This window comes from Oryzias latipes, chromosome 10 (assembly GCF_053564925.1).
Source record: "Oryzias latipes strain Hd-rR chromosome 10, Olatipes_Hd-rR_3.1".
Taxonomy (NCBI): Eukaryota; Metazoa; Chordata; class Actinopteri; order Beloniformes; family Adrianichthyidae; genus Oryzias; species Oryzias latipes.
Genome location: NC_136246.1, coordinates 28360034 through 28383233, shown reverse-complemented (window position 1 = coordinate 28383233; position 23200 = coordinate 28360034). Strand labels below are relative to the sequence as shown.

General features: G+C 37.8%; 4 long non-coding RNA genes across 4 annotated transcripts in view; 3 read left to right on the top strand and 1 right to left on the bottom strand.

Annotated features, from left to right (window-relative positions):
- Positions 1–23200, top strand: part of LOC144994924 (uncharacterized) — a 591488-nt gene that overhangs the window by 202050 nt on the left and 366238 nt on the right. The gene's annotated exons all lie outside the window — the stretch shown is intronic.
- Positions 1–23200, top strand: part of LOC144994926 (uncharacterized) — a 405433-nt gene that overhangs the window by 72793 nt on the left and 309440 nt on the right. The gene's annotated exons all lie outside the window — the stretch shown is intronic.
- The window catches only part of LOC144994927 (uncharacterized), a 153660-nt gene continuing 138674 nt past the window's right edge, over positions 8215–23200 (top strand). The window contains exon 1 of the long non-coding RNA XR_013658654.1: positions 8215–8687. This is a non-coding gene — a long non-coding RNA (uncharacterized LOC144994927). The remainder of the gene's footprint in view (positions 8688–23200) is intronic.
- Positions 15775–18398, bottom strand: LOC111948038 (uncharacterized). The gene is made up of 4 exons (XR_002874024.2): positions 18069–18398; positions 16892–16966; positions 16524–16577; positions 15775–16446 (listed from the first exon to the last, which is right to left on the bottom strand). It is a non-coding gene; the product is annotated as an uncharacterized LOC111948038 (long non-coding RNA).

Here is a 23200-nt window from a genome sequence, read left to right as displayed (position 1 = left end):
TGTGTTTTTTTCTGCATTTCTAGAATTTTGATAAAGTTTTGCACAAAAAACAGCATCTGACTCTTTTATTGCTTAATGCGCTTAATAGTTCGGTTTGCCTTTTATATGACATAAGTCTGAAAATATACGATTCCTTGACGATGTGCCTTATAACCTGGAGCGCCATACTGCCAAAAATACGGTAAATAATAGGGATACAAGGATTCACTTTCCCACCGATTCTGTTCAAACCTCGATTTTTGGTTCATCAATTTGTTTCCGTTTGATGCGATGTGATTTGTGTGACAAAAAACAACAAAAACAGAAATTCAGAAAATCTTTTTTTTAAATTTGCTAATAAGCAAGTAACAATGAAGAAAATGTTGGTACATGCTAAGCCCAATTTAATAAAACAATACATTACAAATCCTTAAATTTAACACAATCAGTTGACACTTTTAAAGTAAATATATATTCAGTAGGAATGCAACGATTTCCCCATGATTCAGTTTAGTGGTGTAACATATGCTTCAGTTTTTAAACTGAGAATTGTGGCGACACTAGTAAATATGTTTCATGTCTTTTTCCCTCCTATTTTTCCTCTTGTTTTTAATGAATGAAATATTAAATAAGTTTAAAATCAAATCAAAAAATGTAATGTATTCTATTTTTTTCACTTGTATGTGTTGCATTGCTTAGTATTCTCTGATTTCTGCTTATTTTATTTCATTTACTGTGCACTATGAATAAATTGAAGACCTTTCAGATGAAATATTCTCATTGATTAAAACATTTTCCCCTCCAGCTATTACATTATCAGCACATCCATCCCTGCTTCCAACCTGTGTTCTCATATTAATGTGATACCCGACCAAATGAAAGCCTCATAGATAGAATTAACCATAAATTCATCTGCTGCAGCAATGATCGCAATTCATGTCACTTCATGTCTGATCAATTTGGTGCACAAAGCTCATCTTCATCTTCAACAGTATTTGATCTAAATCCATCAAACAGTTAAAGAGGCCTGTGTTGACCATGTTTGGATTCACTTTCAATAATATTAAATAAATACATTATCATAGCTGTGAACTCTGCCGCTCACAAAAGATTTTCATATCAAGGAAGACTTCTTACTTTATTTACAACTCCTTTGTGTCTGTCGCACACAAACGCGCACGTCACAATCATTCCCTGAAGACGTTTTCTAAAGACTTTGGTTCCTCCATGTAGGGGGTTTTGAAGAAAGCTTGTCTTTGAATTTCTGATGTCTGGGGAAAAGCTTCAGAAGTTTGGAAATCACTACCAAAGAAACTTCAAAATCTCGGCATCGTGTTGAGACTCATACAGTCGCTACCAAATAGGCACAGAGACTTAGCCCACACATCCGTCCCACACAATTATTCCCTCTTAGATAAGACGCCATCTCCGTTCGCAAACATGCATTTTGTCTATTTTAAGATTGCACATTCAAATCAGGGACTTTCGGTCTGGCTGCCACCGACAGACGGAAATAATCAACTCACCAGGAGCACTCGTGATCAACAAACAGCACCAGTGGGGCTAGACTTTGAAGTAGGTCTGTCTATATCTGTGCTCCTCATGCTCCGTCATGGTAATTTACTTTTATTTCCTGTTTTTTAATATCTTATTCCGTTTATTTTGTTTGTAAATCATGCAGTTCAGGGAGGAGGAGAAAAAGATTTAGAATATTTTAATCTTATAACAGTCAGCTAAAAAGTGGAAAGTCCATAAAATAAAACAAATTTCTCTATGTTTGAAGACCCACTCTCATCAACTTTTGAGCTTTTTTTTCAAGGCGTTCTTAGTGGGCTTTCAATTATGGTTCTGCCCGTTTTTAGCCATGTTACATGCAGGGGTTTTTCCACTTTCTTTCCTGTTTCCTTTCTCTGCATGTGCTTTCTGTGCTGAGTGAAGACGCCTGGCGGAGACCTGACAAGCTGTCCAATCAGACCCCAGAGCCAGCCGCCAGGTCTGCACATAAGCTCTTGTGGATCACTGGAAAACGGGGCTCTTTCTTGATCACAACTTTCATATGAATGTGTATGTCCCCCTTAATGCTGAAGAGTGTGGGAGGTTTGTGGACAGGTAAGGCAGGGTACGCTGTCCACCTCATGTAGCTTGTCTTCTGTTTTGCACTCGTTGGTTGGTTCCACCTCTTGAATGTTTTCATTCCATTTTTGTAGTTAAGTTAGTGAGACTTTTGTTTTCTTGTGTCTGTTTAAGGCCGGTGATTGGCCCAAACTTGGTCTCTGCCTGCCTTCCTCCCCCTATCCAATAAAAACCTTAAAAGTCAACCACTGTGTGTTTTATGTTACGTACCCTCCAGCCGCAGACATGCATGTTTGTGGACATAACAAGCCAAAACTAAAAAACCTGTAGTCATCAGGCCATAATTTCTGCTGTGCAGCAAGAATTCATTAGAAATTGACCTCCGAGTTATGAGCGTAACTGTTGGCACAGAGCAACCCGACACCCCTTTCAGTCACTCATAACTGACCTGTTAACACGCACAGCTTAGATAAGGAAAACAAAGACGGATCCAGTCGTCAAAAAGTGGATGCATCAGAATGGAGCAGAGCAGGGAGCTTGTGGCCCACCCAGCATATTGTTTACGCCCGAAATACAATCATTTTCAGATGACATTTTGTTGTCTGCTCCTGATTCACAAGGATTTGTATAAAGAAATAGGAAGGAATGGAATTTAAGTTTCATTTTCTTTAAATATGTCCACAAGAACATGTTAAAAACCGTTTACATCAGTGGATGTTTAACCCTAGAGCTCCATCGCCGGGTGATTTTCACCTGAGCAAAACTATTTACATGAATTTCAATATATCACATGTCTGGGCCTTCACCAGGGAAGTCTCTCATGTCCCAGGAATGGGGGGACCAAAGACCAAGTTTCTAGTATCATTTTATTATTTTTTAGGAATTTTTTGTCCTCAAATTCCTTTTTTTTTTAAAACAAATTTTAAGCATGTTTTTAGAATACTTTCTCTTTTACAATTTAATTTATCATGTTTTGATCTATTTTTTTATGACAAGTACTGTTTGTTGGGTATATTATATTGGGTAAAAATTACCCGGCGAAAGTGATGGTGTAACTTTTTGTAGCAAAAGTGTCATAGGTTTAATCTTATGACCTTTAAGCTATTGTTAGCAATTATTTAATGATTGCAAAAAATATATCTATATTTTAAAAAGGAAAAGTTTAGATTTTGTCAAATTTAAAGGATATTATCTGACAAGAAGAATAGTTTAAATGATGGCAATAATGATGTTAAGAATGATGGAGTTCATTAACTGGTCAGATCTATTTATTCTGTGCTCGGTTCAGGCAGAAAAACTGGCTTGTTTAAATCCCCCTGACGGCTCTCTTGGCTTTATTAAAGCCAAATGATTATGCCGTAAAAATAACGTAATTAAACCCCAAAACACACACAAACATGCCAGAGCCCAGGGATGTTGTGTGCGCGCATCTAAAGTTGGAAAAAGGAGTACAAAGAGTGCATATGTGTGCGCATGTGATGTGCATGAGTCTGTGTGTGTCTGTCCCATGTGGCCTAGTTATGGCTTCCATCCAGTGGCAGACAGCCTCATTTAGTGCCGAGGGGTTTACACACACACAAAACACACACACACACTTCTTAATTTAAAACAGTGTGACAATGGAGCCAGAGCTTCCAAGTCAATCACACACATGGTCCACACAGGAAGCCAAGGGGGATTGAAGACCGGTTTATTGAAGTGTTGTTGTGTGGAACGCAGAAAGTCATTGTCTGACTGCCAGGTACCGCTTTGTTCTTATCATGCATCTCCCTGTAGCCAAAAATCAAATGCACCTAAAGAGACGATTTCTTGTCAGTCCCTCATCTGAAACAACATCAAACTTTTGTTTGGACGTCTTCAGAAGTAGGCAGAAAAATCTAGTCTTATGGTTTTTCAAAGGTTTGGTCAATGATAAAGACCAGCTACTTCTGGAATGTGTAGAAAAAAACTCAAACTTTAAAGAATAATAATTAGAATTTCTAAAGCAACTTTGGTTTTAGAGATTTTCCACTACTATTCAGCTGTAGTTTCTTTTTATTCTTTCTTTTATTTTTTGTGTTTATTTTTTTAAAAGGACGGAATCTTAAACTAATGCTGAAGCATTAAATCTGCTCACTGGTCAGTATCAGCTCCTAGAATCCATGACTAATTTCTCTCCTATGTTTAACTGGATTGGTCATCTTCAAGCTGATGTTCTATCAAAACAAACAGCTTTAAATTAATTCAAGTTTATCTTCATAGGGGCAGCTGTGTTGTAGTGGTAGGGTGGTCAGCCGCTGATCGGACGATTGCAGGTTCGATTGCCGGCTTTTTGCCCATGTGTCACACTGAACCCCACCTTGCCTCTGGTGGAAGGTTGGCGCCAGTGTTTGGCAGCAGAGCCACCATCCGTGTGTGAATTTGTGCGTGAATGGGTTTGCTACTGTAAAGCGCTTTGGGCCTTCGGGGAAGGTAGAAAAGCGCAATACAATACAATACATGTATGCGCCATTTACCATAGTAAAGGCCGGTTCACTACCAAACATTACTATAGGTTGACGTAAGAAACCCACTTCAAATCCAGCAGAAAAGAACATTTAATGGATGTAGAACCGAAGAATATTATGTTTTGTTTGCAGAAACTCAGACATCAAAGAAGTTGCAAAAAAAAACAAAACTGGTAGGATTTTTAAATCACAAAAGTCCACAAGGGAAACACTGATTTTAAAAAAATATTTATTTATTATGTATACTACAGTTTAGGTTCAAACATACAGCTCTGGATTTTCAATGAGGAATGTATGGAGAGAAAATTAGACTCAGTCGGATTTGTGCGTGCGTAATTCTTGATTTGTGCGTAAATTAGGATTTGTGTATGCATATTCTTGCTTTGTACGTGCGTTAATTAGGATTTGTGCATAAATTTGGATTTGTGCGTGATTTGTTACTCACGTAATACGTTTTGTGTATAAGTTAAAAAATTATAAAATGAAAAAAATACAAAATGCAATTTACGTATGCACAAATTAAGATTACAACAGCTTGAAACTACTTACACACACACATCTTAAAAAAACACGTTAAGTTAAGGGAAGGCTGGAAAATTCTAATGACCGAGCATTCCACTGGTATTTAAACGCAGCACTTACGGACGAATTTGTGAGACGTGAAAACAGTCTCACGGTAGATCCGTGCGTAACTTTGGCTTCGTGTGTGCGTAACAAGGGATTCGTGCGTGTTTTTTTAAGATGTGTGTGTGTAAGTAGTTTCAAGCTGTTGTAATCTTAATTTGTGTATACGTAAATTGCATTTTGTATTTTTTTCCTTTTATAATTTTTTTACTTATACACAAAACGTATTATGTGAGTAACAAATCACGCACAAATCCAAATTTATGCACAAATCCTAATTAACGCACGCACAAAGCAAGAATATGCATACACAAATCCTAATTTACGCACAAATCAAGAATTACGCGCGCACAAATCCGACTGAGTCTAATTTCTCTCCATAGGAATGGGATTTGAGCATTTACCACTTTTAAAATCAATTTATGCAAAAAGAAAAAAAAGGATGCAAGGACATATAAACTTAAGTTTTAATGGATTTAATAAGTCATGTACTCTGTCTATCAATGAAAATATGTGTATTAACGATTAAGAGTAGTTATAATGGAATAATGTAGTTAGATAAGCTTTTTCTTCTTTAACAGTCGCACATCGCCTGTCCGTCCTGGGAGAGGATCCTTCCTTCATGTGGACATCCCTGACGTTTCTTCTTTCTTTTTTCCTGGAATTTTTGTTTTTTAGTTTTGTCCTTACCTAGAAGAAGGGGGTCTGAGGCCTGGGATGCCCAGCTTAGCTTGGTCTGTTTAATTTAGTTTTTCAATCAGCTATTGTGTTTTAGAACTGATTTTGTGTTTTGTACAAATAGTGAAGCCCAATTGAGACAAATGTGTTGTAATATTGGGCTAGAAATAAAATTGAATTGAAATTGAATTCAATTTACATGTGTATATGGCTGTATATTTGTGGTGATGTATGTGTATGCATCCATTTATGTACAGTATGTGTGTATAAGAGTATTTCTTTATTTTCTTTTACTTTTTTTGTAATTCAATTCAATTCAATTCAGTTTTATTTGTATAGCCCAAAATCACAACAACAGTCGTCTCAATGGGCTGCGTATCGGTAATTGAAAAAGTGAAACATGAACTCAAAAGGATCATGAATACAGTAATGTTCCTATCTATGAGAAAATTGTTCTCAGTTTGATATATCTATGAACAAATATCTATTTCTTTAGCTTGTCTTCTTTAGTTTTTAGTTTTGATTCTTTAAATTATACCAGATTTAATTCCAAAACTCTTTCATTTTTTTAAATATTCACCCTAACTTTGATAGAAAAATGTAGTATAGTATGAAGTGTTTGTACAGAACTACACCGGAAATGATGACACAATATTTGTGTTATTTTTCTTTTTTGATATTTTGTTTGTGTTACGGTAAAAATAGGGAAATAAAAGCACTGGACACTTGTGGAGACGACTGGAACTCATAGATTTCCACTACACGTGTAACCTACGGCTCAACCTTGTATATTTTCAGTCGCAAAGTTAATATTGCATTTTTTTTAAAGATAAATCTGCATATTTATGTTCGATTGCATCAGACAAGGCAGACGATGCCTGATGCAATCCAGTCACGCAGGATTGTTTTGCCGGATTACATCCAATTTTTAAACGTGACATTTATTTACAACTTTATCTAATTAGTCTGAAAAATAAATGATACATTTAAAAAATGGCCAAGAGTGTGATGCTTTCGATCACGCCAAACATCTTTGATGGTGCTGTTTGTTTAGAGAATAATATTGGCTTTAAATTATTTGCTTTTTAATCATCTTAACAAATACTTGACTCCCATTTGCAACAGATTTACTTAAAGTGAATACAAACAAGTATCAAAGGGTCTACAATGGAAAAGGGGAAAAAAAGAACATTAATCTCATCTTTGAAGTGAAAGAAATGTGTTGGGATTTGTAAATGTTACCAATCAAAGAGTCACTTTTCTGCAGTTTTCTGGTTCCCACAGCAGCCTGAGCACATGGATTTTAGGTGTTTCTAAATCAGCCGTGGGACCTCAGCATGAACTGTGCTTCATAACTTCACATGAAGTGAGCTAGAACTCCTGTTCTCCTCCACGGAGGAAGAGAGAGGGATGGATCGCTGGATGGTTTCAGATTAGCTGATCGTCATTATCGTCTCCTCAAGGGACTGACAGCTCCAACCTGTTCAGTTTGAAGCCTCCACGTCCACCGTTTGATCTTCGTAATTAAGGTGTGATATTATCTTGCTAACACATTTAGTCTTTGTAGGTTATTTTAGTGCATGTTTGAGTCATTGAATATGGACATTGAGTCCATTTTGTTGCAGCTAACACCATGGTAAATTACAATCTTCTATATAAAAGAAGGCACAATAAAAAGATACTTACTTGGTTCTAAAAACTAAAGTGCCAATGCATCTGTCTTTTACGTGAACTTCAGATGAAAATGTCAAATGGTCAGGATCAGAGATAGTTTAAAACTTACCCGTTGGATTTGCAGATGTTGGGAAAAAAAAAGGTGATGGCGTGCTGCAGGTGTGTGTACGTGCCTTTTAAGCTTAGTTGAAAATGTCACAGATAAAGACAGTTATTTAAAGCACAGCAGCAAATCTGCAGTAGCCGGAAAAATACAAAAGAATCAAAGTTTTGATGTAGTCCAGTTGAGGCCTTAACTGTAAAACTGTTCATCTCACCTTCTTCATGGCAGCTTCATGCTTTCCTTTCAATGACCCCTGCAGCTATTGACTATCTGGACATACTTAATACAGGTAAAGAACCAGAATAATGGGAAAGCAAAAAGTCTTTTATACCTTTGCCAAGAGACTCAACTGAACAGCTCTGAAGAATAGCCCAAAATTCTTCTACAACAATTTATGAAACTGATAAAGTTTTACAGATTTCAGTTTTTATTTAGTTCAATTCAAACAACTTTATTTATCCCAGAGGGGCAATTATTTTTAAGATAACTTTACAAGATATTAAGCCATAACCAGCAAACACATTTTATGACAGCTGCAAAAAGTATGCTTTTATTTTATTCGTATACTTGAGCATAAATATAGCAGCTAAAGACCATGTACATGTAGGAACTATACTGACAGAATACTTCGTCAGACTAAATTGGAACATTTTATGTTTATAAAATATTGATAGTATATAAAAATCAAACTTACACTAAGTATTCTTATGCACACACAGACTAGTTTTTGCTAAGTGCCTTTGAACATAACAGTTTTGTTTTATTTTGAAAGTGTCTGTTTTAAAAACCTGAGTACTTCCTGTTCCTGTTTTCTATGATTTGGTAGGAGGAAGAAAGGTTGTGGCACAAGACCAATGGATGTTTGGACTGACTGTTTTTGGAGCTCATTGGAAGACAGTTAAGACCCGAACACTCAAACTGCAGACTTGACTCTGTAACCAACTTTCTTTTCTTTTTTTTTTTTACTTTTTTCTTCAATTTTAAGTGTTATTTGGAATTGAGAATACAACTTCCTGGATCCTCCATTGATTGACCTTAGAAGCCAGGACTTTTCCAAAGTACACTCCTGGGTGAGTTTATTTAAGCTTTTCATGTTAAAAGAGTTTTGTGTCCTTAATTCTAGGGTTAGAATTAATTCCTACCAAGACCTCTATAGTCAGATCACATGCAGCATTCAGGTCCAACAGCATTGGAGTCCTAGGGTTATTCTTTGGACAATTGGTGAAAGTGCTCTGCTTTTTTAAAAAAAATGGGACATTTAGGTTTTTTCTTAAATAAGCTTCATAACAACATTTCCATTTTGTCTTGGATTTTAAATATAATAACTTAACAACTTCTAATTTTTTAAATAAAGATTACTTAAAAAATTGGGGAAAAAACCATTACATGTGGTAGATTTTGGTTCAGTCGGCTGTTGATTTGCTGCTTTTCTTCACATTAAGCTATCATAATTTTTCCCATGGTATATCTTAACCTTCAGTTTCAAGTACTTTCAATCTCTATTTCTTTGGAGGTAGTTTTTATGTTTATCATCACAAAAAATTGTAAATAAATGGAGATTAATAGCCATTCACATGCAACAAAACTTTATAAGTGCTCAGTTGAGCAATTGAATTTTTTAAAGTTTTTTTTAATAAGTCATATTTTAATTTAAGATAAGTACAGCAAGTATGCACTTATTAAAAGTATTTCTACAAATATTATCCAGTAGCTCAGGAGTTTTTGGTCATATGTATGCTAAATGTTTACCTTCCCCTGGGGATTGATGAAGTATGCGTGAATTTGAATTTAAATTGAATTTAAAATATGCTAAGTCTCTGCTGGTTATGCTGAAGAATGTGGAGTGCATGATTTTACCTTAAGTTTACCCCTACCTGCAGGGAATAAAAAAAAAGAAAAGGAAAAGAAAAAGTGTTCAATTTTTGTGCTGTGGTAATAGGAGGTATTTGTTTCCTTTTACCTGTCTTCAGATTTCAGATCATGTCTCTGCCATCTTATCTGACATTGAGTTCAGCCTAAAACGTGTTAGGTTATGTCTCAAAACGCCGGATCTGTTTGCCCATTCTCCTCCAGCTTGCACACAGCAAAAAGTGGCAGCCACTAAAAGCTTTTTTTCACCGAAGATGAATTAGTCTGCAACTCAGGCTTTTAGTGGGTACTTATAAAAGCTGCCAAACACCCAGGAGACAATTAAAGAAGGCGACAGCAGAGGAGCAGGTTGTACAGCTAATAAAGAGGGGTGAAGATGGGGTGTAAGAAAGAGGACTTTTAAAAAGATTTGGCAGAAGAAAGGTGAAATTAAGAAGCAGAAGTATTTCCACTGGCAGGGCTGCAGTGCAGAGAGGTTTGAAAAGTCCAGCTTGGGTTAAATAAACAACTCAACAAGGATCAGAAGGATTTCCAATGAATAAGTGGCTGCCCACGCTTTTAAGACAAAATTAAAAATTAAAATTAAATTAACGTGTGACGCAGCATTTAAAAGAAAGACATTTGTGACTTTCATTTTACTTGTGTGTGACAAAGTATATAGTTGCACACCTTTAACACTACATATTTACCTCCTTACTTTTTACTCATTATTTTTCTGTTATCAAGCCTTTCTTAAAGATGAGCAATCTTAATGTAAATTTACCAAACAACTATTGGATGATTTAAAATCTGATGCTTTTTGGAGACCTCCTAGAAAAAGTTTTTTTCTAACGGTTCACCATCTTTCTCCTGCTGAACAACTGTGTTGATGTTTTTTAGTCACCTTTCGGGTCCCATCATGCCCTGACCCTGCTCCTATCAAGGTGAAATCCATCTGAGTACAGACATGGACAAAATCTCTAAATGCTGTTGGACTTGAATGCTGCATGTGATCTGACTATAGAGGTATTGGTAGGAATCTTTAGGACTGCCTTTAAATGGCTTAAGTCCAATCTAAAAGTAAAAGTATCAATAACCGTGTCTGAGATGATGGAGTCCCCCAGGGATCCAGCTTGGGACCACTTATGTTCAGTTTGTACATACCACCTCTTGACCAGCTGATACCCAGCACCAAATCATACTACCACAATTATGCAGATGACACTCAGGTCTACATTTTACTCACAACTAGTGACTGTAGGCCAGTGGACTTACCGTAAATTCAGGACTACAAAGCGCACCCGATTACAAGCCGCACCCACCCATTTTCACGTGTTTAATTAGTTTTATACATACACAAGCCGCATCAGAGTACAAGCCGCGCATGTGTTACGCAATATTGTCATCCTGACAGATCACGGCCAGCATCCCAGAGTGAGTGCAATTCATTAGCACATTGTGGGTGGTGCCAGCTTTGCCTCTGGCTCATGTATTTGAGTGTATCGACATCTGTCAAACAGCATGGACCTCTATTCTGTTCACAAGTTCCTCAGTTATGGTGTTTTTATTTCATTTTTTTTTTACTTATTGACAATCTAGGTATCATACATAAAATTACAAACAGTAACTATATAATCAACATTACATCCCTCAGTTATGATGAGGAAATTTACATCCGCGATTCCACATTTCCCATGAGTCTTAGGGGCTAAAGGCGGGGCCAATGCCCGGCTCGCCATTCTGTTGTACGTGTTTAAGAATGAGCAAGTATCAGCAGTGCATGGAGGGGTGAACGGGTACAGCTCTCCTTCCGCTTGTGTCGCGGCAGCGTTATGGGAGTAACAGGGCTGGTTAAAAAACACACCGGTAAAATACAGTAGCGGCGACTGAAAAGCGCGCGCCTCAGCGTGATACGCGCGCCTCAGTGCGGCGCTTGCGTCAGAATTCAGAAGCCTCTGCACTCCGCGGACGCCTCTGCGCTCCGCTCCCGCCCCGCGCGCTCCTTGTCTCCCCTTCCTATCTACTCCGACACCTCTGGCCAGGGCGGCTTCAAGGAGGAGCACTTTGTCCCCGTTGCGCCGGTGGACCGAGCAAATCGTGTCTGTGCAAAGCAATCGGACTTAATACTGTACGTTTTGTGTATGAGGGGCGGGTGCGTTGTTACGTGTGGGAGCCTTCAGACTGCCATCGGCCCCGCAGCTCAATCAGCAGGAGAAGATGTCTCCAGCTCACACGGAGGCTGTGAGTTTTTCAAAGCAAAATTCCGCTTTTACCGTTTCCTTAGAAACCGTAAATGGAGTGTAAATTCACTCCATGCGCTGTTCTCTCCGTCACGCAGCAAACCGGCTTTTCCAAACCCGTTGGTGACGGTGGACTTTTTTACGCTGCTTTTAACGATTGCTTTTAACTTGAAAGCTTCATCATATTGTAGCGGCGATCTGGTGCACGTTGGGTCTAATGGCACCAAAGGATTCTGGGATGCGGCCAGGCATGCGTGTTTCATTTTGTTGAACCATGACTGAAGTGTCTAAGACCTGAAGTCAAGTCCATGCTGTTTGGCTGCTTAGAGGTGTGTTGAATATAAATGCCTTGTGCTTGGTGTTAGATAAAGAATTCAAACTATTCATTGAGTTCGAAAGTACGTACATGGCGGCCGCTAATTAAATCTATAAATTAGCCGAGTTACTGAATAAGCCGCAGGGCTGTAAGCGCAGGAAAAAAGTAGCGGCTTGTAGTCCGGAAATTACGGTACTTTGTCGTTGCATCCAACAGATCAGAACAACTATCTGCAACTAAACACAGGCTAGACTGAAATATTGGCTCAGAAAGACAAAGAAAAGGTTTGTAGTAATCTTCCATCTCATTCTCTAAAACCTTAAAGTCTGGATAGAAATCTTTGGTTTATCAGGGACTTTGCCTGAAACTTTACCAATAAACTTATAACCTCATCAGCTTGGTGTCATAAAATTCCAGTGGTGCAACAAACCACAATCAGCAATTCCTCTTTCATGATCAGTTTTGATATGGTTGGCACTTTCGTGTTTTGAAAAGGACGCTTGTTTCCTTTTCAACGGGCGTTCAATTGCCGCACATTTTGTATCTAGAGCCTGAAAAACTTGCATAGCAACACATGAGGGCAAGAGTTCAAAACGTTTCAATTAAAACATTCAAAAATTTTTTAATTGGAAGTGGTCAGTCGAACTTACGTATCCCGGTGTGAACTTTTCACAGCTGCTGGAGTCCTGAAAAAAAAACAGGAAGTGCGACCACATCAGTCCTATCCTCAGCTCTTTGTGCTGGCTTTCTGGTGTTCTGAGGACAGACCTTAAAACAGTTCTGGAAGTTTTCCTTTGACATGCTGATTCTATGTGAAGCACCTTCAAGTCAGAAGCTTACGGTCATACCTTTTTTATTTTTTCTCCAACGCACTTTTGAACTACCTTGTGTATGAAATGTTCTTTACCTGCTTTACCTGGCCTTATTTTACAAATTTGTTCTATGCTCAAATGTTTGTCATAAAATAGGCATCAAGCTTGTTTTGTTGATGAATGAATGATGTGTATTTATAGTTTGACACATCTTTTAAATTCTGCACAGTCACATTTTTTAATTGACAGTTGTCTGTTTCTGTTTAAGGGGACATGAATTTATCAGCCCCCTGTCTACTGCATTATGCCACAATGTATGCTTTTCTGTGCCAACGCATCTTTTAAATCGCAGTAAAATAAATTGCTTTTGTTACTTCATTAGGGCAGCTTCTGGTCCAGCTACAGACTCTATCAGGCTTTGCAAACCTGTGTGTTTGTGTCCTTCAGGGAAATATCTGGTCAAAGTTAGCAAATGCAGCTTTATGAGGCATATAGTCAAAGTGCTGTGTCAAGACACAATGTGATTTGTGTCAACTGTGTGCATCTATTGTCTCTCTTTGCGCCTCTGCATTCCTTTCACCCTTTCTTTCAATCTTCCAGTTATTGGACTTGTCACAGTCAGAGAAATATTAAGTATCTATTTATTTTTGACAAGTAGACAGCTGGAGGATTGTAAATCTCTCTGTTGACAAGACAACAAACCAAATATGCAATGCAATGCTGACACATCACAGGTTTATGTGTGTCCAGGGTAATAATGTAAATCAAGTGTGTGATGGGCAAACTTCTGAGCTGCAACCATGCCTTTAAAATGCAGTACAGTTGGTCTTTGAAAACACAGGTAGCATCCTAAATGCCTTTCAAGAATGTATACTTATTCTGCACTGTCTCCAGTGGACATTGTCAATTATGTTGAAGGATTTTTGTACATTCCTTTTTCTTTTTAAGTTTTACTATCTACCAGCTGGTCAAATTGTCAACAGTCTCTATAGACATGAGTTCACTAAAGAGAAATGCAACATTTTAACAGTGTGTAGGTTATGAAAAGGTGATTTGCATGATTCTCCGAATAATGTTTTAGAAGTTTATTAATCAAAAATCCTCAAAAAAAAACTTTGGTTTACTGTTAAGTTCTGTAGCAATAAATTAACTACTCAACATCGGTGCCTTTGATTAGCTCAGTTTGAGTTGTTAAGTTCAGAATGGTGTTATAAAAAGCCTATTTTGATCTATGTATTTAATATTTTGGTTTAAGCTCTCCAAAAATCATTAAGAAAGATATTAAGTAAAACAGCTGCAAAGGAGTTTAATTTTAAATGTATTTATTTTTAATATTTATTGTTAAGATTTCGGTGATCCAAGTATTTTAACATTTTCATAGTTAAAATTAATTCACAAATCACATCAGAGTTGTCAGCCACACACAATTCAGAACAAAAACAGGAAAGATGTGTTTCAATTCAAGTCACCAACATATGGACCAATCCAAATCAATCAATCAAAGAAAACAAATCACAAACCACCTTAAAAACTAGTTAGAAAAGAAATGCCACAAAAATACAATCAATACAATTGTTGCTTAATTCCAGGTTCCCAACAACAGCTTGTCAGTGTCTGTGATGTTTTAAACAATGTTTTGATGTAAACCACAAGCATACCTATATGCTACATTGCAGAAATGGATAGGCCTATACTACTGTATGTTTAGATACAGGTCTTTAAAAAAACAAATATATATATATAACACCCCTCTCACCCATCCATGGGTGGGTGGTTTGTCCTCCAAGCTCGGGTCCTCTACCAGAGGCCTGGGAGCTTGAGGGTCCTGCGCAGTATCTTAGCTGTTCCTAGCACTGCGCTTTTCTGGACTGAGAGGTCTGAGGTCTTTCCAGGCATCTGTTGTAGCCACTACTCCAGCTTGGGGGTTACTGCCCCGAGTGCTCCAATTACCACAGGCACCACTGTCACCTTCACTTTCCGTGCTTTCTCCAGTTCTTCTCTGAGTCCCTGGTATTGCTCCTGATTTTCATGTTCCTTCTTCCTGATGTTCCCATCGCTTGGCACTCCCACATCCACCACAACGGCTTTCCTCTGTTCTTTATCCACCACTACAATGTCTGGTTGGTTCGCCATTACCATCCTATCAGTCTGGATCTGGAAGTCCCACAGGATTTATCCCCTCTCAATCTCTACCACCTTCGGAGGTGTTTCCCATTTTGACCTTGGGGTTTCCAGTTCATATTCTGCACACATGTTCCTGTATATTATTCCAGCCACTTGATTGTGGCGCTCCATGTCTGCTTTACCTGCCAGCATCTTACACCCTGCAGTTATGTGCTGGATTGTTTCAGGCGCCTCTTTGCACAGCCTACACCTTGGGTCTTGTCTGGTGTGGTAGATCTGAGCCTCTATCGCTCTGGTGCTCAGGGCTTGTTCCTGAGCTGCCAGGATGAGCGCTTCAGTACTGTCCTGTAGGCCAGCCCTTTCTACACTGAAAAAAAAGACCTGTTGGATTGACATAAAAAAATCATGGACAGCGGTTGCGCGCAAAAAAATCATGTTGAACCAATATAATTATTGCTCATAATAAAATCATGTTCTACTGTAATGAATGCTTCTTTGTTTCTGCACCTAATAATTTTACATAAACAAACAAGATTTTATTGTCATTTACCATAATTTTTTCAAACATTTAAAACACTATTATTTGTTTGAAATTACCTACATAGTTCATTTAATTTATAAATTATTTTAATAAAATTTAAATTGAAAAATAAAATTGCAATTGCAGATTATTATTTAAAGCAAATACTTTCTTGTGCATTATGAAAATCCAATGAACATATGACACTGAACACAAATTTCAGATTTAACTTTTTTATTATCTAAACTTGAAAAATATGTTTACAGTGTAGCATAAAATGACAAATCACAATAAATTGGGCTTGCCATTTTTATTAAACAGAAGATAACAGAGCCAAAGCAAACAGCTGGAATCCCTTCTTAGGAAAAAGTTAAACTATTTAAAGGTCATTTTATTCAAAGAGTCGGATCTTTAAGCCTGAAACCTTAGACACCACTTTGCCTTACAACTCTAATACAGTTTTTTTTTGGATTACCTCAAAGGTGTGTGACGGAATGTCCAAGGGAGAGAACCCAAGAGCAGGAAGAACGACCCAAATCCAATAGTTCACTCGAAGGGGCTTTAATGCCAGAGAACCATAACACCAGAGCGTAGAACGAAGACGCTCCGACACAGAAACAAGATCAGACACTGCATAAATAGACAAACCAATCAACATAATACAGAACACCTGTGACCAGCGGGAGAGCTCAAGAAGGGAAGGGCCTCCAGGAGATCATAGCAGGAGCAAAGTCACGGCCCCATGACAAGGTGTTTCTGAGATGAGGATGGTAATCAGATTTGTGCTGTAAATAAGGCCAAAAAAGCCTTGGCAACTGCCACTCAGACACTTGGTGGGTCGACCACCACAGCCTGGGAGATGTGGACCACGAGAATGTCCTCTTCCTCACCACTGCCAGTTTCCATATGGAGGGAAATTCCCACCGTGGTGTCCTCGATTGCCTCCTGGATTGCTGCATGGTCTTCATTCTGAAGAACACAGAAGATATTTGTGTGCACAGTTCACATTTGAAGTTTAGTTAAAGCGTCTAGATTACACAACTCACCTATACTTTGAATAAACCCCTGAACTTGCTTATATTGGCGAGAAGTTCAGCAGTCTGAAATACAAAGAGTCAAAAAATTTTAAATTCACATGAAAACTTTGGAAAAATACAATTCTTACTCTTGGCTCATCAATAAATGTTATAGTTACTGTGTTAACAAAATCATTATATCCTTAGTGTCATGTTAACAGAGGTAGTGGGATAACTGATCAACCATCAATTTCATTATTTATTAGGTTTATTATGTATCTCTCTGCATAAAAGGTGCATGTAAAGAGTAGGGCTGGCAATCTTGGTTACCTCCCGATTCGATGACAATCCAGGAGACAATAATTCCAATAATATATAGTAAATGCATGGTGACCCACCTGACTCAGTGAAGACTGGAGCATGGACCCCAGCATGATCAGGGAGGAGCAGTTGGAAGTGTTGTGTGATGAGCTCTGTAATCAGGACGGAGGTTTATTAGTTAAATTTCAAATATATATAGAGAGTGAGACTTCCACAGCTTTGTTGTATCATTTTAATAACTAAACATGCATTGGTTTGAAATAAATAGCTGCAAAAATATTCTGAAGAAATTAGACCAGAAAGAACATTAGACACCTCCTCCCCCCACAGGATTCAAACCAGGCTTATGAGAACCCGCGAATTTTGAAATGGAAACTGCAAAACTAAACTAGCAGATCGGGAGTGGATAATCCCCCCCACCCATAAAGGATTCCCATATTAATTTATCACAAATGGGAGGAATATGTGAAGTAGGATTACAGACATTATTATAAGGCAGTAAACTTTTTACTACACATTATACACTTGTTCCAAAAGGACATGAATATTTTCACTCAATTAAACTCTCAAAGCTAAAATAAAAAATATGTTCAGCATCAAAGAATGAAAACAAAGCTCTGATTGAAACCAAAGATTTATGTAAACTGGACACACCAAACGCATTCTGTGCACGAGACGCGCACGGAGAATGATTGACAGCTGACTGAGACAGAAGTGCGGTGCTGTTTGCTGGTCAAATAATGCTGTCCTTAAACTAGCTCATGGTGGAACGGTATGGAAAAACTAACTAATTACAATAGTAATGATAGCTTCTCACATTTTCCTTCAATTTCGGTCTCCACAACGCAGAATTTAGCAAAAAGAAATCCACTTAGTGACGATGAAAATTCCCCTGGCAGAGTTTCTGCCTGTGGAAAAAAAAAAGCCGTGCCCACAAGCGCCCACTGCCCTCTGTCAAAAGCGAATTCCTACGGCATAACTACTCACCACTCTTCCCCGTACATCTTTTGAAATCACCGCGTTTACAGCTGAATCTGCCTGCGACGTGAAAGTACAATTTACCGCGCTCACCTCCCCCTACCTGCCGTCCGAGGGCTGCGGCCGGCAGGGACAAAAGTGGCGCGCAGAGCCTTAACTTTGATAACTACGACAAAAGTGGATTACAAAGCTCTTCCCCGTGGAAAAAAATAACACTAATGATACATTTACGCCTTCCACTTTCTTAAATTAATTTGTTAGAGTAAATTAACTTACCTTTTTTAAGTTCCTCCAGCCAGAGCAGGTGCTTGTAGCTTCTCTAAAATGGCTGACTGCAAAGTTTCCCCTCCTGGAATTCTTCTTCACCGATGGGGTTTACTTATCCAAAATTAAGGGGCAAAGGATCAAGCATAACTATTTCATGTTTTGTCAACATGATTTAAATATATAAAAGTAACACAGCAAGAAATGATGTGTGATTTTCAAGATTATATTATGTTTCGAAGGTAAACATAATTTGTTCATATTAAACAAACATGTTTACTATTTGTAAATTGAACAACCCCACTTTTCCCGTTTTTTCAGTGTAGCCATTGGCAGGACTTCTTGATATCAGCCACTTCAGTTATGGTCCGGTGGTACATCCCATGCAGGGGTTTGTCCTCCCATGAAGATCTGTCCTCCAGCAATGTGTCCTCTGCTCTCCATTGCCTGAGACATTCACTGAGCACACTGTCAGTTGGGGCCTTGAGCTTGATGTATTCATGCATCTTGGATGTTTCATCCTGGATAGTGGCTTCTACGCTCACTAGTCCTCGGCCTCCTTTCTTGCGGCTAGCATACAGTCTTAGGGTGCTGGATTTGGGATGGAACCCTCCATGCATGGTGAGGAGCTTTCGTGTTTTAACATCCATGGTCTGTATCTCTTCCTTTGGCCATCTCATTATTCCTGCAGGGTATCTGATAACTGGCAGTGCGTAGCTGTTTATTGCCCGGGTCTTATTTTTGCCATTGAACTGGCTTCTCAGGACTTGCCTTACTCGTTGGAGGTATTTAGCTGTTGCAGCGTTCCTTGTTGCCTGCTCCAGGTTGCCATTTGCCTGTGGAATTCCAAGGTACTTGTAACTGTCCTCGATGTCTGCTATTGTTCCTTCTGGGAGTGAGACCCCTCCTGTGTGGACTACCTTGCCTCTCTTTGTCACCATCCGGCTGCATTTCTTGAGCCCGAATGACATCCCAATGTCAGTACTGTAGATCCTGGTGGTGTGGATCAGGGAGTCAGTGTCACGCTCGCTCTTAGCATATAGCTTGATGTCATCCATGTAGAGGAGGTGACTGATGTTGGCCCCATTCCTGAGTCGGTATCCATAGCCAGTCTTGTTGATTATTTGGCTGAAGGGGTTCAGACCTATGCAGAACAGCAGTGGGGACAGAGCATCACCTTGGTATATCCCACATTTGATGGACACTTGTGCAAGTGGCTTCCCATTGGCTTCAAGTGTGGTTTTCCACAGCTTCATTGAGTTTCCTATGAAGGCTCTTAGAGTCCTGTTGATGTTGTACAGCTCCAAGCATTCAGTGATCCATGTGTGTGGGCTACTGGAACAAGACTCTCTCTCTCTATATATATATACTCTTACTCTTTTTTTATGCTTTCTTTAAACAATGTAAAGGGGGCAGAAAAAGGTTTTCTACTCTGTAGTCACTTGTTGTTTTACAGGAATATAAAAAAGGAATAAAAATAAATAAGCTAAACATTTTTTCCCCAAAATAAAACAAATGGCAATGGTTTACCTCTCAAAGCACCAACACCAATTTTGTAGAAATGGCTGTTTTTTCCCCTAACTTGATAAAATACTTTAATGGTTTTCATTTTGCTACTCTGACAATGTGTGGTCACAGTGGACTTGTTCATGAAGCGAGGGAATCCTTAAGTACGAAGATCTGTGTGTCTGTAAGCTGCTGATCTTGGATCGTTCACACCATCTGCCACTAATCCGTTTAGTAAAGACACGTGGTTAAGCTATCGGTTTCATCTCACACAAAACGCAAATCCCAGTGATCCATCTGTGGTTTCCTGCATTTGCACAGACTAGCACCGTGGTCAGCTTCCTTTCTGCAAAAAGGCCAGCTCTTCTCTTCAGCGTTTATTACTCGTTTTGCATAAAGCAGAAGTCCTCAGTCTTAAATAAGATTATAGGAGCAATATGTATAGTTGATCACCTTCCAAGGTCAAATTAGTCTACCGGAAATTTAATGTGTTCTATATGTACTACTAAGTCAAGCAGCGTAGGACATAGTTTGGGCAAAAAATACATGACAACTAAGTTGAAACAATCAAAATCAATCTGTTTATTAGTTAACTGATGGGACGTTTTAATTAAACTTGCATAACCACACTTGCTGATACTAATAATGACTTTGTCTGTTTTTCAACAAAATCATTTAATCATTTTATCTAGAGAGCTGATCAGAGAGAAAAACAAGTCTCTTTTTTACCATGAGGAGACTTCTGATTTTTTTTTTCTCTCTAACATCTTTTAAAATATGTTTTTCAGATTTCAAAACAAATATCATTAATCATATTATTCCTAAATTTTGTTGAACATTTGGATCTGAAATCTCAAAGGGAAAGGATATTTTCTTTTCAGCAAAAAGACACATTAAGACAAATGAGGCAGATCCCTCTTCAATGTTTGTGTTTTTGTGTAAAGACGTTGAGTCAGATCTGTTCTTCTGAAAATGTGTACTTTCTTTGGTAGTTAACAGCAGTACATATATTGTTTCTTGGCTTAGTGTTATGTATATTTTGTGTTATTATGCTTTTATGACACCCAACTAAACTTTTTAACCTATTTTTTTTTACTTCTTAGTGTTGTTTTTTAATGTTTGAGTTTTTATTATTTTTCAGTTTAAAGTGCGATATACATACATACATAAATAAACAAATTGTGTGTCCTTTTCCTTTGATTCAGTTAAACAAATGACCATCAGTGATGACTGACTTTAACATTCCTATGAGGCTACATATTGTTTTTTGCATTGTATGTGGGCAAATACCTTGTATCAAAATCTTTTGCTTTCTTATTTTTGCTTAATTTACAGTGCAACTTTTTAGCCTCTTCTTTAACCCTTTAACACCGGGGCTTTAGGTCCAGTTTTAACATTATTTGACTACCGGAACTCTTCAAACTTTTATGAAATGATCGTAAGTTTGCTGATTCTGACACAGAGAAAAATGGATTTGTGCCATTTTCAGGGGGAAAAAATCGGAATCAGCTGATTTCATAAACAGTTAAAAATGAGCTGATTCCCGTTTATCGCGTCAAAGAGTTACAATTGTGTTAATATGGTGTTGCTGGCAGCATCTCCGTTATTAAATGCCTTCTTTTTGCACATTAGGCCTATTAACTGTGAGAATTGTTTCTAAACATTGCTTACTTTCACTTTTTAAGTAAACATAATATGTATAATGTTTTTAAGAAGAGTTATCTTTAGTTTTTGGTGTTTGTCATTTGTAAATAATCATCTGATTGTGTAGAATGACACAAAAATGAATCACATCAATAATAAACATGCAATGTCATAATTTGTAAATCGTAAACCTGAGTTTTACTTTTTGTAACAAGTTTTATTTTGTCTTCATGAAGAAAACATTAAGTTCTGTCTACTTTCTTGTTTTCAAGTTGCTGGTAAGTTGTGTCTCCACTAATGAAGAAACATTACTGAAGTCAACATCTAATAACTGCAAAATGTTTCACATGCAAGCGCATTTTCATGATGCATTTCAAGATGTTTTTAACCGAGAGTGAGAAAAATCTCCCCAGAAGGCAAAACTGATAAAATATGAAAGATGTAAATGAAAGCTGCACGTCTATCAATCATGTTTCCCTTTCCTTCTTATGTCCTGTTTCAACACTATCCGTCATTATCATTTGTCTGCCTCTGTAAAAAGAAATCAGAGGCCTGACTACAGAGTTAATTTCCAAGTCATTATCCTTCAGTGAATGTGTGCATGTGCGTGCGTCTATAGGGAAACAGACTGTCAGGGAAAATGACCGTCTCATGCTACAACGTTTGTTCAGTAGTTGTCAGAGGCCTTCGTTGCGCCCCTGGGCTAGTCTGAAATGACTGTGAAAGAAACCCCCTGTCTGGTTTAATGTCATTATTTCACTTCTTAGTTTTTTTTTTCAGTTTGATGATTCCTCAAAGTAACTTTTGACTTGATAAAATCAGGGCAGCCATCAAATTTCCCTCAAGATATGTTTCCATGCTTAAAGATTCTCCAGTCAAAACTAGAAAGTGCTTGATCATGCATCATTTAAATATATTCTGTTATGTATTTTATTAAGTGACAGAAAACTGCATGTATGATTTTTCATTAATTTTAATGGTGTGGTTTTCTTTGCAAGCTAACTCAAATTAAATAAAGATTATGTTCTCAGTAGTTGCATGACTGAGGCATTAAAGACCCACTCAGATGAAAATTAATATTTTTAGTGTTTTTATTATTTTCTTGTGGCGTTTTTCTGATGATAGAGGAATAATTTTAAGGAAATTAAGCTTAAAATGTCATTTTTTTGAGTTCTGAATCGGGAGCAGACGAAAAAAAAATAAGGTTTAAAAAAGAGCTTATTTGCTCTTTGTAGAAAATATAGCAGGTGGGCTACAAGCTTCCTGCTCCGGTCTGTTCTGATCCACTTATAAAATAGGTCCGTGTACAACTTTGCTTTCCTCGTCTGAGCTGGGATCTGGATCAAAACCATACGGCATGATGGCTCCAATATTGCTCGCCATTTTGTTGCACCGCTTTTCTTAGGTTGGAGGTGTGAAGGGCTGTGGACTAATAGGAAACGCTGGTAAAAAGATAGCTCTGTCATTGGTGAACTCCTGTCACTCTGCAGAAACTATGTCCTAGAAAACAACACAGATTTTTGGATTTTGGCAAAAAGCAGCATCATCATAATTAAAATGCCGTATACTTATATAGCGCTTTTTTCTACCTTCTTTGAAGGCCCAAAGCGCTTTACAGTCACAGACCCATTCACACACTAAAGGATCACTTTTACAATAGATCAAAAGATTATTAGTGTGCGACTTTAAACAAACTACATTGACCGATGAAAGCTAAACCAAAAACTGTATGAGATGCCGTCAGGACCTCTAAAGTAACAATTTTTAAAGAAAAAGCAAAATTTGTATCAGCTGTATTTGTAATTTTGTAAATTTTTGTAATTTGTAATTTTTTGACATGAGAATGAGACCCTGCAAAAAACAAGTCAACTATGAACCCCAAAATATTATGTAGCAAGTCTCTTCACTAAGATTCAGCCTTCAACATTTAAACTCAAATTATTTTTTTGAAATAGATTTTCTTTTTACATTTATGTGTGTGTTGTAGGAAGGAT